The sequence below is a fragment of the Delphinapterus leucas genome, chromosome 14, assembly GCF_059928025.1.
Source record: "Delphinapterus leucas isolate spDelLeu-1000000601 "Yukka" chromosome 14, BTC_Dleu_Yukka2, whole genome shotgun sequence".
In the NCBI taxonomy this organism is placed as follows: domain Eukaryota; kingdom Metazoa; phylum Chordata; class Mammalia; order Artiodactyla; family Monodontidae; genus Delphinapterus; species Delphinapterus leucas.
In genome coordinates, this window is record NC_143142.1 from 25,451,618 (window position 1) to 25,470,705 (window position 19,088).

At 63.5% G+C, this 19,088-nt stretch overlaps 1 protein-coding gene and 1 long non-coding RNA gene across 2 annotated transcripts in view; one reads left to right on the forward strand and one right to left on the reverse strand.

The window, feature by feature from the left end:
• CABIN1 (calcineurin binding protein 1) overlaps positions 1–19,088 on the reverse strand; it is a 98,109-nt gene that overhangs the window by 12,329 nt on the left and 66,692 nt on the right.
• LOC111162977 (uncharacterized) lies at positions 8,234–17,241 on the forward strand. The gene is made up of 3 exons (XR_004024941.2): positions 8,234–10,062; positions 10,295–10,406; positions 10,523–17,241. It is a non-coding gene; the product is annotated as an uncharacterized LOC111162977 (long non-coding RNA).

A 19,088-nucleotide genomic window follows, 5' to 3' on the forward strand; every position in this document is an offset into this window, starting at 1 on the left:
GCCATACCACGGCAGCTGTGCTGGCCAGACAGGCCCAGGCCTGGGCCCCACCCATGGCTCTCCCTCCAGCAGTGGCCAGAGACTCGCAAGCCTGCCGAAAATGACCAGCAGCTCCCAGGATGCCGGGTTCCCTCAACACACCTTTGCCAGCACTTTGCTCTGGCTGGGATCCCCTCCCCACTTCCCCCATGGCTAACTCCACTGTCTGACGGCTGAGCGGGGGCAGGACTGGCTCTGGGGAGCCCCACTGCCATCTCCCCCCAGGCCGTGCTTAGCTCACCGCTGTACCCGGCACCCTGCCTATCACCAGCCCCAAGGTCTGGTTCCCTGAGGTGCCCCCCCACCAGCATGGGGTCTGACACCTGCTCAGACCCAGTCAAGGTGAGGTGAAGCCCAGGATGGCTGAGGGAGAGAATGACAAGTGAACAGAAGCTCACACCTCTGAGCCATATCTCTGGGGCAGGTTCCCAGATGGGTCCCTGCAGCTGACCCCTGGAGAAACTCCTGCCCAGGAAGGACAGAGCCGTGAGCGCCGCTGCCTCTCCAATGTGCGGCCCACGGCAGGGTGTCCAGGCAGAGCCCCTCTCAGGGCCCTATTCCCGTGGGAGCTGGAGGACGGTCCACGGCACCATCCCTGCTCCAGCAGCCCTGGGAAGGAAGCCAGAGCCCCTCCAGGCCTGAGCCATTTGGGCAAGAGAGGAGCTTGAGGGCTTCCCTGGTGGTGCAGTGGTTAAGAATCTGCTGCCAATGCAGGGGACACGGGTTCGAGCCCTGGTCCAGGAAGATCCCACATGCTGCGGAGCAACTAAGCCCGTGTGCCACAACTACTGAGCCTGCGCTCTAGAGCCCATGCTCCGCAACAAGAGAAGCCACTGCAACGAGAAGCCCATGCGCTACAACGAATAGTAGCCCCAGCTCGCCGCAACTAGAGAAAGCCTGTGCACAGCAACAAAGACCCATCGCGGCCAATAAATAAATAAATGTATAAAAAAAAAAAAGAGAGAGGAGCTTGAAACCCTCAGGGCTGAGTCCCCGCAGCCTGCACGCCTGGTCCCCGGGCTCACAGTAGACACGGAGGGCCCGCCCGGGCAGGCTGGGCCCCTGTCCAGACAAAACCGGGGGCCCGAGGCCACCCTCTCCTGTGGCACTAACACCAATGCTGCATCTCCTACTGGGCAGGCGTGGCTTCTGCAGCAGTTCGGGAAAAGCTGCCACTGGAGAGGATGAGGGACAGCCAGAGTGGTCCAGGCACCCCGCCCCCAGGTGTGATGGCAGTGGCCAGGAGGGTGCCAGGCCCAGCAGTATAAGACCAAGGAAGGGCCCGCCCCACCAAGGCACTTCAGACATCACCGTGGTCCCCACCACAGCCTGCAAGGGGCGGTGACACAAGGCATCTGCCTGTTTTTTTTTTCCCCTTGGGGTGAGGGTGCCAAAACGAGCCGAGGCACACGCTGAGAAGCTCCCTGGAGGGCACGGTGCCCCTCCCTTCCCCTGCCACAGCCTCCCGCCACTGCCAGCCCACTGGGAATTGCCAGGCAATGCCTCAATGAAGACAATTTCCAGGTGACACTGAGAGGGGTCTGCCTGCCACCTGCCCTGTCACACGGAGGCAGTACCCGCTGCCCGGCTCACCCTCTGGGACTGCTCTCCCCGCCCGGCACTGACGGTCTGGTGCATCACGATCACGGACGTTTCCAGGCAGACAGCTGGCTGAATCTGCTTGCTGTGTAGGTGGGAAGCCTGGGCCAGCAAGGGGCAGCCCGCCCCCAGCCACACTGCTGGACAGCAGCCAGCCCGGAGGCATGGGGCCCCTCCCGCCTCAGCCACTGACTCAGCCTGATGAGCAGCCCCTCCTCGGGCAGCCAGGACACAGCCACCAGGACAGGTCCAGTTTGCATCCCTTCACACAAGAGTTCAGCAGCAGAGGCCCCCATGCACCCACCCAGAGGGCACACATGTGCAGGCCCCAGGGAGGGCAGGGAGCGCACTGGGACCGAGAAGAATGGGGGCAGCAGTGCGTGAGAGGAAGACTGGCTGCGCTGGGGTGCCTGAAGGACAGGCCAAAGCAGGATCCCAGCGAGCAGGAGCCAGGCAGCAGGCAGCCCACAAGGAGAGTCCGGGACAGGGTGCCTCGAGGGAGGGAGGCAGCTCTGGTGCCAGGCAGGGCTGGGGGGCCACGACTCAGGCTCCCTCCTCACTGTGCCCTCCCCCAGACTCCCCTCTCCCAGGCGGCAGGCACTCCATCCTGGCAGGGATGCCGCCTGCTTGGAGAGCCGCGGGTGGTGCAGGGGGCGCAGCGGCAGCCTCAGAGCACTCAGAAATGCCAGGACTGTGCTCAGAGCTCACCCGTGTGCCAAGAGGCTCATCTGGAGTGTCCCAGCCGACCTGCAGCCCATCAGAATGGCTCTGGGCTCCTGGCTGACAGATGAGGTCACCGAGACAGACTGCAACCACCTGAATAATGCATGGAGCCCCAGACTCTGGGCCGAGTGCTTAATACCAGTTACCAAACCCTCCATGCAGCCCCAAGAGCCGGGCATCCTCCTGCTGCTCTTGAGGAAACCGAGCTGCAGCAGCTGAGCCCCACAGCGGGGCAGGCCAGGGGTCCTGGGAGCTGGGGTGGGTTGCCCTACTTGAGGACCCTTAAAGACATCCCCGAGGGAGCTGACGCTGGGTCAGTGGCATGGTGGGGTACCATCGAACGTGCCATCCACTTACAAGGGGGGCTGTGAAGCAAGGCGAGGCCAGAGCCTGGGCAGGAGGGCCATGAGGTTTTGGCCTCTGGTCACCGCAGCCTCGGCAGGTGGTGCCCCAGGGAAGGGACGGACAGCAGATGGCCCCACTGGCATGGAGCACTGCTCCTGGCTGCCAGGCCAAGGGCGTGCTCAGGCCCATGGCTCACGCTGTCTCCAGCACATTGTGGTCTTAGGACAGCTTCCTCCTGGAGGGGCAGGGGCTCCTTTCCCCCCAGATTCATGATTGGCCGGCCAGTCCACACCTCCCTAACTGCCTCAGTGTGGGCCAGAAGGAGCCCCGGCTCCCTGCACCCCAGGAGGGCTGCCGGCACAGCCTCTTCATCCAACCCGGGGCCAACTCTGAGCCTGGCAGACGGAGGGCAGAGATCCAGACACAGTTCTGGTTTGCACGGCAAACCCAACCACCCTCTGCTGGGCCACCACGCGGGCCATTCTCCACGGCATACTTCAGGGTCGTTCTGGGGCTCCCGGCCCCATGTGTCACCTTCACGGACCCCACCTTTCAGTCAAGGCTCCTCCACTCCAAGGGCCCAGGCAAAGGCTCCCCAGGAAAACAAGGGACTGGGAAATGCCAGGGCAGGAAAGAAGGCCGAGAGAGGCACGGCCCAGTCAGGCTCCACTTCATCCGAGCCACACTCAGCCCCAGTGCCAGGCTTGTCTGGGAGGGGATGAGGCTCAGGCCATGGGGGCTGGGTGGAGACTCGGATTCGTCCTATGCCCACACCAGCAAGGACAGTCCGTGTGTGTGTAATCAACCCTGCCCAAGGCTGCCCAGTGACACTGGGGTGGGACCAGGACACAGGGACCGGACCCCTTTGTCCCCCACTCTCTGCGCCCTTCCCGAAGGCTCACAAAAAAACAAGAAGTCAGCAACATGACCTGTGACTTACAGACGTAGAAATGGGGGTGCAGAGAATTAGACAGTGACACCAAGTCACTTCAGTCTTCAGCCGGGGCCTTGGAAGCCCTGCCCTCAGAGGGACGAGGGAGCCAGCGCCCTCCCCAGCACCCTGAGGGCCTCAGAGCCTTTGTGATCAAGTCCCTGGGGCCCTGTTGTGGGAGTCTTCTCGGAATCCTGGGCTCCTCCCGCTGTCCCCTGCTGCCCCACCCACGGGACTCAGATGTGGCCCCTTCCCCACTGTGCTGCCACCGGGGTCATGCCCAGCTGGGACACCAGGTGTGGCTCAAACAGAAGGACAGAGGAGAAAGTAACGACAGCTAGGAGCACCCAGAAAGGCCGAGAAGAAGCTGCACCTAGGAGCCTCATGTAGGAAGAGAGGAGGGAAAGGCGATAGGGGACCCACAGCAGGCCAGAGGGCGGGAAGAGGTAGAAGCAGGTGGCTGGGCAGGCAACACAGAAGGGCCTGTGTCTGCTTGGTGCCTTCCCAGGCCCAGCCCAGCCTGAGCAAGGGCTGCCACAGGGTGGTGTCAAGGGCCGACCTAGCTCTCGTGGGCAGCAGCCCGTCCTGAGGGCCTGAATCCTGTCGCACGGCCCCCCCAGACTCTGAGCCGCCGCCGGTGGGCAGGCAGGAGGGGCTGAGTCTCTCTTGCTTCCTGGCCCCTCCACGCCCTGAATAGAGCTGGCCTTCTGGGGGGCCACCAGGCAGGCCTGCACACCCTCCACAAAAGGAATGTTCCCGGTCAAGACCACAAACCCTGGTCCCAAGTCCCCACAACCTTGGTGCAGCTCTCGGGCGGCTCTGAGGGAGTTACCAGCGCTGCACCTGAGCCAAGGCCTGGTCAAGCCTGGGGGAGTCTGCACCCCAGATGGAGCCCCCGCAGGTGCTAGGGAGGCCCCTGGGTCCCCCAGGGCAGCTCAGCTTGGCAACTGCACAGAAAGCCAAGTGCATCCCAGGGACTGGGGGATCACATGGATGGGTCAGGCATACCCCCACAGGGGTCCATGCTGGTGGGATAGGCAGACACAGATGGCTGCCATCCAGGGCGAGGGAACAGATGAGAGATTGGAGTAAGAAAAAAGGAGCTAAGAGAGCAAGAACTTTGGGGAGGGGGTTGTACAGGAAAAGCCAGGGAGGAAGCCAGAAAGGAGCAGGAACCGGAGGAAGAGGGAGGGGAGCCCCTGCCAAGTGAGGGGAAATGGGCAGCCCCCTAGAGTCGACCTTGTGACCCAAGTGTCCTGAGTAGAAGGTACAGAGGAGCGTGAATTCTTTCACCTTAATTTTTAACTCAGTAATGGAGCATGCGTATTTTCCTGCACCATCAAAAACTCCCCATCACTTAAAAGGACCCCAGTGCATCATCCTGCAGGTGTACCCTAACTCACTCGGTCCCCTCCTGGGTGACATTTGGGGTGGAGTCTTCAGGATCATTAGGAAGAATGTCGGCTGAACAGCCTTCCCCACAGAGCTTTTCTCCCTCTCCTCGGGCTGGACCCCTCCCCACAGAGGGGACAATGGTGGGCATGCAGCAGCGGGTGCTGTCCTGGAGGCTGTGCCTGAGCTCCTGATCTAAGATGCGGAGAGCGTCCCACCTGCCCAGGCCCTCCCAGCCCCCACCTGTCCCATGCCCACAGCATGACAGGCAAGCAAGGCCTCCCCACAGCCGCACAGCCCAACATCCCTGTTCACAGAGAACACAATGCTGTGAGCACCCCAGGGAGAGCCCGCCTCCCGGGCAGAGGGATTCCTGCAGCCCACCCCCTTGGCATGGGTGCAGCAGTGACTCAGCGCTCCGAGCAGGCGAGGCCAGGAGAGTCTGCTGGCATCCCACTCTGAGGAGCAGTGGGCTGGGGGCTGTAGGAGCAGGAGGGTGAGAGGGAGCCCCTCAGCAAGAAGGGGTGTCAGGGTAGGAGCTTAGGAGCCTTTTTTCCCAGAGAAGCATAAAAACTTTGCTTCCAGGACAGCCTCGGTGCCGCAGCGCAACCCTGAGCCGAGCAAAGAAAGTGTCGGTATCTTGACTGTGAGGCCTTGAGGTCAAGAGCAGCCCTGGGGAGAATACCGGCACCCTCCACAGTCTTGGGGAGACACCTGTTACCTGTAAGCCCACGCAAACCTCCCAAGCAGCGAGACCACTCAGAGAAGGGTGGAGAGGGCAGGGCTGCATCTGGTGCCCATGAGTCCCTGAGGCCGACAGTACTCACAGGGCACCTTCCCAGCTTCTCCCACACATGACCCCACTTACACCTCCCCCGGAGAGACTAGTTCCAAGGCACACAGCCAACAGAGAGATGAGCTGGCAGCAGCACTCAGCCTACCCAGCTCTTCCCGCTCCACCCTGCCTGCCCCCAAGTAGGGTGAACATCACAGACAGGCAGGCCAGCAGGCCAGGTATCACCTCTCCCACCGCCGGCCCAGATGGCTCCATCACCTCCAGGAACTGCCCTGGTGGAGTCCTGAGGCCTTTGGGGCCAGGACTGCGTTTCCAGGTTGCCAGCTCCCCATCTTCCTGATGCCCTGCAGAACTAAGGGCCCTGCACCTCGCACAGCAATCGGAGCCACCATCCTGCTCCAGGCCTTCGGTTAAGGGCCCGCCAGGGGCGGGCGAGGTTGAACACGCCTGGGGGCAGGAAGCCCTGCAGCCTCCTCTGCAAACCCATCAGAGCCACCTCTCTGGCCGCAGGGTTGCACAGAGGCCGCCAGGGGCGCCTTGGCCCTGCCCCCAGGAGCCGTCCAAGCTGGGCTGCGAAGGGAAAGGGATTCCCCGCGCCATCCACAGGTAATGAGTCCCCAGCGCAGAAGCGCTGGGGAAGCCTACAATTTGCCTGCGGCCGGTGCCCGCCCGTTTCCAGCCTCTTCTGCCAAATGAGATGTCGCACACGGGATCCCCAGAACTGCCAGGCCGTCCGTCCCCTCCCCCTCCGGGAAGAAGCAGAAATGACAAACAACTAAGAGCGCGGAGGCAGCCCGCCCGGCAACTCCGCCGGGCCCCCCTCGCCTCCGCGCCGAGCCCCTCCGCCCCCTCCCGCCCACTCTGCGGCGGGGCAGGGTCCCGGCCCAGCCCGGGGCTTGGAGTAGGCCAGGCGCTCGCCAAGCCCCGGCACCATCTTCCCACCCCCGCACGGCAGCTATTTATAGCCGGGGAAGCACCGCGCGGGGTGCCGCTGCCCACCCGCCGGCCGGCTCACCATCCCCGGTAGTGGCCCGCGCAGCTCCCGGTCCGCGCCGCCCGCCGCGAAGTTGCTGGGTTGGCGAGCTAGCGGCTTTCGCTTTCGCGGGGCCGGAGCAGCGCACACCCCCGCGCGCCCACTTGCGTCCCCGGCGGGTCGGCTGGGCTCGCCCCAGGCTCGCGGGCGGGCTTCTCCCCCGGGCCCCCCCGCCCCGGTCCGCCCGCCCCCCACCTGGCGCTGTGCGGGGACCCAGACAAGGGCAGGGGGCGCCGCGACCCCGCCGCCTGCCGACTTCCTCTGCCGCGGCGCCCGGGAAACCGCGGCCCGCGGGCTTCCTGCTGCGTCGGGCGGGCCGGGGGCCAGGCGGGGGGCGGCCGCGCGAGCCGGCCCGGAGGACTGAGCCAAAGCTCGGGAGAGCGCAGAGCCTGCGGGCAGAGGGGAGACACTGTCGCGGCCCGGCCCCCGGCCCCCGCCCCGGCCCCGGGCAAGTTCCTACCCGCCGGCTCCGCCGTGGCATCTGTGCAGGGAGCTAGGGCGGGCGCCGGGCCATGGCGCGGAGGCTCGCTCGCTCGCTGGCTCGGAGGGCCGGGGCGGGGCGGCGGGGCCGGACGGGGCGCGGGCGCTCGCTCGCTGTTCGGCCTGGAAGCGGGCCCAGCGGCACGGCTGACTTTGCCGGCAAACACTCGCGGGTTCCGGGCCGGGCCGCTGAGGGTACGGGGGGCACAGCCCTCACCGCGGGAGGTTGTGGGACCTGGCATCCCAGGCCGAGCCGGGTAGGGGCGGCCAGGAGTGCGGAAGGCAGGGCGACAGGGGCCAGCAACGCGCCGGGCTGGGGCTGTCCTCGCCCTGTACGGGGCAGCTCTGTGCGCGGGGCCGCTGGAGTTGTGCCCCGAGGGCCCGGTGCAGGGCAGAGGAGTGGGTGAGTGGGGGATGTCCTTGCTGACCCAGTGGGGCAGTGGGAGCTGGAGTGAAGACTCTTCCAGGCCCATCCTCAGCGGGGAGGGCAGGACAGGGGCATCACGGCATCCCCCACGGGGCTTTCCAGCTGGGAGGGGGCTCATTTTCCAGTTGGCTGTGAGGCCCCAAGAGCAGAAGACACTGGGGGGAGGGGTGGGGCTGGGCAGAAGCCAGGCAGGCTCAGGAGCCCCTCAGCCTCGGCATGTGGCAGCCCTGCAGAGGCCTGCGGGTGCCAGGAGCGGGACTGTGCCCCTTCTGAAAGGAGTGGGCTCAGAGGGATGCCCCCGGCACCCACAGCCCCAGGGAGCACACAGCACCTTCCTCTCTGGCTTCCTGTGGAGCCGGCCGCCCTGGAATTATCCACCAGCTCCTGGTTGCTTCTCCTGCCCCAGCTGAGGACAGGCCGAGCAAAGGCGCAGCCCCCCGGTCAGGCACCAGCCTCCCCACCATCCCTCCCCCACCTCAGCACCACAAGGGCCCGGCTCTTTCCTCCCTCCCCAAACACCCAGATGCCTCAGATCCACCAGGTCCCTATCCTGGTGACACTTGTCCTGGTGACATCTCCCCAAGCCAGATAGTTTCCACCTGTCCTACCCCGGCTGGCTCCTGCCCACCAGCTTTCCCAGGCTTGCCACGTGCCCCCAGTCCAATCGGCCCAAGGCCAACCTTCGGCCAGGGGGCTGTGCACTCCCTGCCTGCCCTCCCTCCGGGGGGCGCAGAGGCAGTGGCTCACACTCCCTGGAGGATCAGGACTCTCTGTCTGGCCCTGGGCTCCCAGAGGCCACACAGCTGCAGGGAGACAGGCCACCTTGATGCTATGCCCACTGGGCTGGGTCTCAGGCGAGGAGTGCTCCCACCGCATGTCCTCAAGTCACAACAGCTGTTCACTGTCCACACTCATGTCGTCATGACACCCACACGTGGGGACAGGTTCAGAGTCACACAGCAGGAAGTCTAGTATAGCTGAGAGCCATCCCCAGGCCTGGCCGGCTCCAGAAGAGGTGGGGACACTCCCCCCAGCTGTCCCCAGGGCTAGAGCAGACATGGGATGCTCATGCCCTGCACAGGTCGAGTCAGACCCAGGGAGGCTGAAGATGTGTGTGGGCATCACATCTGGGCCAGAAAGAAACGGTGTGTGTGGAACGGGTAGTTCTCTGGAAAGAGGCCCCTGTGTGCAGGAGGCCTCCCACACAGCTTGGAAGTGGTGGGTGGGGGCAGCCCGGGGCTCAGGGTCTTGCTGTCACAGCAGGAGGGAGGCCATGGTGGGCGAGGGGAGCTCAGGGGCGCTGGGGAGAGATGCCCCGGGCAAATGCTGGCACCTGAGGGCTCCACCTCCTTGGCCTGCTCCAGCACCACACGGCACCCTGCACCCCAGCCCTCTCCAGAGCCCCAAGAGATGAGCATCACCGTCTCTAGCTGCCAGGCCGCAAAACAAGGAAGTGGGGACCACCCTCCCTGACCCCCCAGGGGGAACATTTCTGTGCACATGGGGATCCCCCCGGGGCTTCATGCGACAGCACTGTGATAGCTGTGGTACTGGTGGGCCTGAGAACTTCTGGGGCCTGAGAAAACCTTGTGCCCCACCTGGCACTTGTCAGCACCCTATGCAGGTCCTAATCACCCACAAAGCACTTGGACGTGCAGGACACAGGCCTCTGACTACTGCCCTGGAGAAACAGCTGCTCCCCACCTCAGGGCCACCCTGAGGGCCTAAGAGGGTGGGAGCTCCTGCACCACTATGCCACCCTCAGGGCCACCCTGACCTTGCTCCCCCACGGCCAGCAGGAGCCCCCGTGAGCAGGGAGGGGCTGGTCTAACCTGTGAGCTGGCTGTTCGGGGTTAATCCTGGGGGGGGCAGGTGCCCCTGGCCACCTTGCCTGGGTGCTGAAGGGTGTGCTCCAGCCTGCCCCTGGAGTCACCCTTGCCACTGGCCTAGTCACAGTGAGTGCCCCAGGACCGCCTGAGCCTGGCAGGCTCCTGGGAGGAGGACTGATGCCGAGGGGGTGCACGGCCCTGGGCTGAAGACATGCCCAGCACCTGAGAAGCCCCTTGACCTCAGGGCAGGATGAGCCTCACACTATCAGGGTGCCCCGCTGCCTCTCCAAGGGACACCTAACCTTAATCCCCCAGAGCAAACTTCAACAATCGATCATAAGAAAACAAACATCTGAGGACATCACTTGATCCCCACGGGGGCTTTGCCTGACAGACCCCTCTCCCCACTCTAGCCCCAGGACCTGTGGGTGACCAAGAAGACAAGGAAGATGGTGGCAAGGGCAAGAGGTAATTGGCCCTGAGAGCCACCTCCCCCTGCCTTGGACCTTACTCGTTGACCTCTTCCAGATGGGGGACTGGGGGCCAGCAGGAGGAAGAGGTGGCCAGGGCTGAGCTGGGGAAGGAAACGGCCCACACACGGGCCCCTTCCTGCCCTCGGCTCAGAGCCCAGGCCTTCCCCACATGGCCCTCACCCCGGGCAGCCTCACTGCCTACAGGACCCTGTCTTTCTTCTCTTCAGCCCTAAGGGAGAGGTCCTGGTCCAGCCCCGGTCAAGGGCCAGCCCTGGGAAGTCCTGACCTTCACATCCCCAGCCACCATCCACCCAGCACCCCTGGGCGGCCAGCGGGGAGGTAGGCAGGCCAGGGCTGCACCCGTGTCCATGCTGGGAAGTCGGGCGGCTAGCTTTCCTCTTGCGGCCCCCACCTGACTATCCCCGTTCATCCTCTGCTCTGCCACCATCTCTTAGGTGAAGCACTTGCATACCCGTCAGGGCTGCAGAGGGGGAGCTGTGAGCCTGGGAGCCCAGGGATGGCCGCCAAAGCCAGAAGGAGCCAGAGAAAGTGAGACTGGACGACTCCAGCCTTGTCTGTGTGAGTAGCCCCTGGCCTGAAGGTGGTCCAGACTGTCTCAAGGCGTCCGTGTTGAGTGAGGAGCAGCAGAGGACAAACAGTAGCCTTGGGGTAGAGACTGTCATCCCTATGCAAGTGGAAAGGAAGACTCCAAGGCCAAGAGGCGTGTGGTGGACTGGGGAGTGGAAGCCAGACTAACGGACCAACGTGTGCAAGAGCCCAGGCCTGCACCCGGGGCGGCGTGCAGAGCGTGTGGCGGGCCTGCTCACACCTCTCTGGCCACCTTCCTCTCAGCGGGCAGCACAGCCCCCTCGAGTGGCCACACCCTCCTTGGAAACACGCACCTGTGCTTTGCGTCACACGCCCCAGGCCTGCACCCCCAGCAGAGGTGGCTCCTGGCCCTGCAAAGCCAAGACCCAGACCTAGAGCTAGCTGCTGGCCAAAGTGCCACCGGCTGCGCTGCCCACGGGACCACGTGGCCCAGTGGCCTCTCACGGCCACCCTTCTCAAGACCTGACCCAACGCAGACCTGCAGGCTGCTCCTGTTCCTTTCCACCAGCCGTTACCCCAGCCCCCACCTTGACCTAACCCCAGTCTTCCCCAGGCTAAGTCCAACGCTGCCTTTTAGGGAGCAAGAATGCTTCTTAGAGTTAACAGTCCAAGTTCTCAGCACTGGGCTTTGAGCTGCCAGCTGGTCTGGAGGTGCAGGCCTCCCCGCTATGGGATGCTGGCTCTGTGTGTCGTGTGCCTGAGCAATCTCTCTGCCGGGAGCGTGCCAGCCTCCCAGGCCCACGGCAGCCAGCTTCCTCTCCTTTCCCTGATGGCTGAGAAAGAAGCTCGCCTTCCACCCCGGGCACACAGACCCCAGCTGCAGCCCCATCTCATTCTCACTAGAGCCTCTGGCACTCAGAAGCGGCTCAGACTACGCTCTGCAGCTGCAAAGTATCGTTGATGTCACTGAGTCCAGCTGTTTTGCCTGTTTGACCCACGAGTGAGGACACAGGTGGGGGACAAGGACCTGCCCAGGGAAACAAAGAGGGCTGGGCGCAAGGACCCCTGTCCCTCGGTCCAGGGCAGCATCCACCTCAGCAGACAGCTGTGCCCATGCCACGCTCAGCTCTGCGGGGATGAGCACACGAGTATGCATGCACCTCCACCAGTGCCTGACCTGCAGGGCCTGCCCAAGGCCCCAGTCACCATGGGGCGGAGCCAGGGTCTCGGTCACGGATGCCAGGGCTGTTGTGCGCAGGCACTGACACAGCCGTGGCCCATGTCAGCTTGGCTGACCTGGCAATTCCAGCCCAGCTGGGGGCTCAGGAGCGGAGCCAGCCTCAGAGGGAGAGAAACAAGGTTGGGGTGGGGGACAGAGCAGCTTCAGGAAGAAGAGGCAGGCCTGTGGGCTGGATGCTGTTGGACAGGGATCTCCCCACATGGCGGCAGGGGTGGGGATGGCTGGGACCATCAGGGACAGCCAATGGGACCACGTGGAGGGCAAGGGGTGCCTAGTGTGTGCAGTGGGGCTGCACGTGGCCTCATGGAGAGAGGGACTGCCAGGGGTCTGGGGAATGGGCAGCAAGGAGAAGAGACACCAGCAGGCTTTGATGCCTCTCGGGGTGATCTGGGACTTGGCATGTGTTTGATGGGGCCCAAGAGAGCCTCCTCAGAGCAAGAGGGTGCTAACACTTGGCTCCTTTGAGCCCGCCCCACGTCAGGGTTGGAAATGAGAGCTACCGTCCAGGCTTCTAGAATAACCCAGTCTTTGGAGGGCTGCTGAGCTGCTTCCGTTTCATCTCAGGAGGGGAGCCCGCATCCTAGAAAAGCCATGTCTGATGTGCACATGGAGAAAACTAGGACAACCCATCCACCATCTGACCCCTGGCTCCTAATGAGTGGCCTTTATGGACCCAGGGGCATCTGTGCTGATTAAGTGGAGCCAGGTTCAGGCCACAAGTGGTGGCAGTGGCCGTGGCCTGTGCCAGGTGTCTTCCCAGCACAGGATCCTCATGCAGGGAGGGGCTGAGCTGAAGGGGTGGCGGGGGTCAGGCACTGACCACAGACAAAGCCCAGGCAGAGCTGGTGCCTCCACTGGCATTCAGGTCCCAAGCAGGCTTACAACCCGCCACCTCCCCCAAACCCTTCACACTCATGTAGAACAGCAGAAGGGGAACAAACTCGTCCAGGCTTGTCCTGCAGAGCAGGGCTCTGTCCCCAACCTGCAGGGGTGCCCTGAACCAGAAGAACAAATGTGAGATGTTACAAGCGCAGCATTCCTCCCCTCTCTAGAGCGCCGTGCAGCCTCTGCTGTGGCCTGGGGGCCTCCCACTGAGCTGTGAGGAACAAGGACGAGGACCGGCCCCTGGGAGCAGGGCCCCCACACCTGCCGGACGCTCCTGCTGGCAGGTGGCGGAACTTGCAGAGGCCTGAGTTCACGACCCAAGCCAAGCAGCGTTGCAGCACATATCCAATCACTCTCTGGCTAGAGTGCACCCTCCCCCGGACGTACCTCTGGATGACCATGGACGTGGGCAGCCCTGGGGACAGCCAGCCCCGCCCTCTCCAGCACCACGTGCCCCACCCAGTGCTGACCCTCATGTGCCATTTGGCCTCTCTCTCTTCCCTCTCCTGGACCACCTTCTCCCTGGTCTGTCCAGCCACCTTGCCCCCTTCTCCTTGCTGTAGCTGGCCGACCCCCTCTCCTGCACCCTCGGCACACGCAGGGTGCCGGGTGCACTGCTCACACCCGGCCCCGAGGAAGGGGGGCTGAGGCAGGGGCTCCCGCAGGTCGACCCCTCCCTCCGAGAGCTCGCTGCGCCCGAGCACCGCCATCTCCTCCTCTTGGGTTTCCCGTGGTGCCCCTGCTGCAGGGCCGGCTTCATTCCCCACCCAAGAGGGGCCTGGAGCCCAGGGTTTCCCACCCCTCCTCTGAGTAGGGCCAGGCGGGTCCCTCTCTGGAAATAAAGCCCAGCACTGAGCCGCTGGGGCTGGGGCAGCCTCCCCTGCAGCCCGGAGCGGGCCCTTGCTCGTCTGTCCTAAGCAAATTTGCCAGTGTCCCCACATGGGGAGCTGCGGGGTGGGTGTGACAGGACGTTATCTGAGAGTCAGTGCCACCCTGGCAAGGGGCTGGGCTTCCTGGGGAAGCTCCACCTGCTTTGGCATACGCTAATTTTAGACTTCTTATACCTAATTAGAGATCAACATTTCAAAATTTGTTTTTAATCAACCAAATTCCTGCACATCCTTCCCAACTGGCCCCGAGCCACCTCGCCTCCTTCCCACGGACCCCACTGAGCCTGTGTGCTCTTTTCCACGAAGTCCCTTCCCCCAGCTGCCTCCTCCTCCTGCCGGGGCCTTCCTGGACCCTCTCCTGGACACAGTGGCCCCGGGGCACATGTGGTAATGGTCTCCCGTGATCCTCGATAACCCCGTGAGGTGGGTCTGGTCAGCCCCAGTTTACAGATGAAGAAACTGAGTCTTACCAATACTGAGCAGCTCGCCCAAAGCCACCAGCTATGGGTGGGGCCAGGCATGGTGCAGGGCCTGAGGCTGGCCAGGAGCAGAATTGAGCGTGAGGGCGTGGGCGGCCTTTGAGTGGCCTCAGCCTGGCCTGTGAGGGAGTACATGCTCTGCCCCCAGGGGCACGTGGTGGCCACAGCCCATCACCATGGAAACCAGGCAGGGGCCCCTGGAGCCTTCAGCTCTGGTTTGGATTTCAAACCCAATGCCGCTTTCTCAGAAGCAACTTGGTCAAACTTTCCAAATAGGAAAAGTGGAAGGAAAAAGAGAGAGAGAGAAATTCCCAGCCTGAAGCCACCTCAGAAAGACGGCCTGGGCCCTGAGCTGGGGAAGCCCTGTCTGGGTGGGCAGTGTGGTGGCAGGGCAGAGACCCCGTAGCCTCCCCAGGGCTCATGCACCTCCTCTGGGGAGCAGGCGGTGGTGGTGCAGCCGAACCAGGTGGGTCCGGCCCTTCCTGTCTCTGCGGGAGCAGCTGCCCTTTTGTGTTTCCCAGTGGGGTGTGTGAGAAAGGGCTCTTTTGGAAAAAGGGTTGGAAAACCACTGACCTCATCCAGCTGGCCCGCCTTTGGAGATGGGGAAACTGAGGTCAGGGTCGGGACCAGGAAGTCAAAAGCAGGGCTAAACCCCGAAGGTAGGGCAGCATGGCTACACCCAGAGCAGGCGCACCGGAAGATCTGTGGGTCGGGCCCCATGTGGACAGGGCGCTGGGGTATCCACACTCCAGCCCCCTGCAGCAGCCCCGGCTCCACGCCATGGGGGTGCCTCCCAGCCCTGTGCTCGGGCTCCTGGGCCAGCGCCCATCGCCACAGGAAGGCCGTCCTCCCTTGGGGCTTCCACTCCAGCTCAGGATGACTCTGAGCTACCCAGGGCACACCCGGGAAGCCTGCAAGGAAGGGGAGGTGAATGAGCAGCAGCCACAGGCACGGTGCCCTGAGGGGATGGGGGACAGGCAAAGGCCACCAGATACACTCTGCCCTCCCCTATGCCCCCACCCATTGCCAGACCCCTTAGGGACCCTCAGCTGCTCTCCACCCTGCCCCCTCCCACCCCCAGAACCCTCTGTGGAGGGGTATGCTCCTGCCCACTGCTTTCACTGTCAAGACAGGTGTTTGGAGACGTGATGGCAAGGCAGTCACGCACTCTGGCAGGGGTGGGCCCGGAATGGCCACGTCCTGATTGCACCAGGCTGCTCCCTGGGGCCCAGTGTATGGCTTGTGGCCATCTTGACACTGTTGGGACCACAGGGCTCTCGAGTGCCAAGCGCTGGACGTTCACATCCCCCATCTCACAAATGAGGAGGTTGGGTCTGTGCAGCCACAGGGCACCTGACTCGGTCAGAGGTGCGCCGGCCCACGGGGGCGGCCCCCCGGCAAAAGCAGTGAGCCTTGGCTCAGCCGCAGCCCCCACACTCCCTGGCTCTGTGGCTCAGGGCTTGTGGTCTTCAGAGTCCCTCCTGCTGGGCTGGGGTGGGGCCAGCTAATCAGGGCCAGGCAAGCAGGATGATGCCCAGGGCGGAGGTGGGCTTGAACCTCCACTCCTGCCGGGCTGGGCGCAGGCTGGGTGGGGAGGGCGGTGGGCAGGAGGTGAGAAGCATCCGAGCTCTGCTCCCTGCGGGCTGCGCGATGCTGGGCCTCAGTTTGCTCACCGTGAGATGGGAATCATGGGGCCACAGGGAGGAGGAAATGTCTGCTGTCCCCGAGCTCCTCTGTGCCCCATGGAAGCAAGCCCTGTGGCCTCCCTTCCACGGCAGAGGCCTGCTCCCTGACATTGTTTCCCACCTCAGCCCAAGGGCCAGGCCACAGCCACTGCCCTCCCACAGGCTGGGAGCCACAGGGAGGGCCTGCATCCGGAGTGAGCCCCAGCACTCCATGGGCCAAGAGGACTAAGCAGAGACTGGCGTAGCCAAGCATCCTCCTTCGCAAAGGACAGGTTCCTGCAGTGACTCTGCCACAGCCGAGGCCTCGGGGAGCCCCCTTCCTCCTGGCCCTGCCCCGCTGGGTCCTGCTCCTGTGGCCTCAGGAAACACAGCCCTCCCTCGGCCCTCTCCCACGGCTCCCTGCGGCTCCCTGCCATCCGTGGTCTGAGCAGCTGCCTGCCCTGCTCCACTTTCCAAACCCTCAAGAGGGCCCTGGGCCTCCTCCGGAAGCTGCCCCCCTGCCGCCCTCCAGACGGCGCCTGCCTGGGGCAGTGTCCCAGGGGGATGAAGCTGAGCCTGATACGTGCCTGCCTCAGAAAGACTCAGCGGAGACACTGATTCCAGGAGCTAGCCTCTGAGAAATAACTTGCAGTGGGAAAAGCAGTGCACACTGGAAAATGTTCTTCTCTCAGGAATGTTGCACAGCAAGCTCCTGACCATTCTGGATGCGGATACAAACACTGCTGTCCCGGGGCTGGCCAGAAACTCTGGGGTGGAGGCTGCCCGCAGGATGTGGGACCCGGGGCAAGTCCCGTGCCCCACTGGGGGACCATCATGGTGGGGTCGAGAATGCTAAGGGCTGAAGCACACTGCCGCCTTCTGCCAGGGCATCCTGGCATGGCCACCGCGGTGAGCCCACACCTGGACACAGAAACTGTCCCCAAGGGCCTGGCAAAAATGCACGTGGGGGCAGCCCGTCCAGAGGCTGATTATGTCTGATTGGTTTTTAAAGTCTAGCTGTGAATGGGGGTGGCTTGGCTTGGGCAGGGATTTATGACCGCTGTGGTCCTGTCAGGGCGGGGGCCGGGGCATCCTACAGACGGGAAGGCCTTGGGCACCTGCTCCAGGCTGAACCGGGCCCAGTGGGCTGGAGGCTGTGAAGTCCCATGAAGCTTGCAGAGCCGAGGACACGGGAAGGAAGGAGAGCTCAGGGTGATGCTAAGAAGTCACAAGCTTGCTAACCGTTTAAAGACTCTTAAAAACTGGGCCTTTTCCCTTGGAGAACTTGAAGTGATTCTTTTGTTTACTTTGCTTTTGCAACCGGCCCATCAATCAACTCAATAATGCTAAAAATAGCGCCACAGCAGCAATTCCTACTACAGCCTAGTGTTCGATTTCCTCAATTTAAACTTTTCCCTTCTTTTCTGTTCTCTAATTCCCACTGACGTGACTGGGTGTCCTTTACCCTGACGTCAGGACGGTGTTGTGCACGGCCTCAGTGATCTCAGCGAGGATGGGGCAGGCGGTGACCTGCCACGGTCCCCCTCCATCGAGAGTGGGGACAGGGACAGAGGCCCGGGAGGGGTGTCCACTGGTGACAAGGAATCCCAGTTTCTTCTGGGAATCAGTCGACACCAGCACGTGGAACTGAACCATCCTCAGGTAAATGGTAGGACGATGAACTGTGGGCCTGCAGGGGCGCCCTGTGTCCCACTCGCCCACGCAGACCCAGGGCCCACCCCTGGGCCCACCTCCACCTGCACCCTCACACTCTCTGTCCCTATGGCCCTGCCTGTCACCCTGTCGGTCCAGGAAGGTGCGCTGGGCCCGTCCTTGCCTGTCTCTGGGGTCCGTCCACTGGCTGCGTTCCTATGGCCCTGACTTGTTTCAGAATGTCTGGATCCCAGCTCAGGTGCCCACTTGCAGTGTGGCTGGGCCTCAGTTTCCTCCTTTGTAAGGCAGGGATGATGGCACGACCAACACCTTGTGGGTTCTAAGGATGCAACACGCTGCTGTGAGCGGTGATGCGTTGCTGTGAGTGGCGGCTGCCCAGAGGAGTGGAGGCCAGCAGCGCACCTGGCCCTGTCCCAGCCTGGCCCCTCCAGCACGCCTGCGTCAGCTGGTGTCACGTCTGCCCCCTGCCAGCCCCTCTGCCCTGCGAGGACCTGGCCCGTCCCTGCGGGCACGGGGTCACCCCACGGCTCCCACTGCTCTGTGGTGCAGGCACCCCCACGCCACCTCCTCTGCCTCTCTCGACCTCCTGCTCACCCTCAGGTTATGGGCTCTGACCTCCAAGAGTGGTGGGGCTTTATTCAGGCCTGAGGGTCTCAAAAAGCATGTGTGCAAAAGTGATGGCAAACCCACTGCGAGCTCTGGGCTCCCACAGCCGTTGTTCACCTAGTCGCCTCCTCCAGAGACCTGGTGCCCCTCAAGAGTGGGCCTCACTCATGGCATGATGGAAGGTAATCAAGGGCCATGCACAGAGTGCTTCGCCACCAGGAGGTCTCAGAGAAAGGGAGGGGCGAGGGTCCTCCCCCCCACCCCAGGAGGGGGCAGAGGTGCAGGATACAAGCTGCCACACTCACCTCCACCACACTCACCTCCCCGACACCCACACTCTCTAGAGCCCAGATGTGGCTGCTGAACTCCGAATGGCACAGCTGCTAAGGGAGCAGGCCTTGGAGTGGGACACACCTGGATTTAAATCCCAGCCTGGCCACTTGTTAGCTGTGTGACCTTGGGCTACTCCCTGGGCCCTGCACCTCATTCAAAGGGGATATAACAGAACCAGCCTTCCCAGGGCCCTGGCCGCTGTCACGGCTGCTGGCAGCTACTGTGCAGAGGCCCACTTGACATTCTCTCCCAGGACCCACAGCAGCCAAGGCAGCCAGGGAGGGGCTGTGAACAGGGCCCGGAAACAGGGCCACAAGCTCTGCTGTCCAGCCTGGTGGACAGAGACTAGAAAAGGGCTTTTGGTTTTAACAGCCTAAAATGCCCACTGGTATCAACCTCCCCTTCTGTACACGGGGACAGTAACAGTGCCTGAGCACCACAGACGTGCTGTGGGGACCAGAGTGAGCGCCTGTAAATGGCGCCAGTCCTGCCACTGCCCCCCGTCCAAGACCGGGCCAGACCAGGCACAGATTCTGGCCTCTCTCTGTCGCTGTGCTGTGCCTCGGGAGCCCCAGCAGGGTGGGCCGGGGGGTCTACACAGAGAGGTGGCCGGGCCCAGCCAGCCAGTCGCTCGAGGCCATGTCCACATGGCCCCGCTGCCCAGGGGAGGCCCTGGTCTACACCGTGGCCACTACTGACCC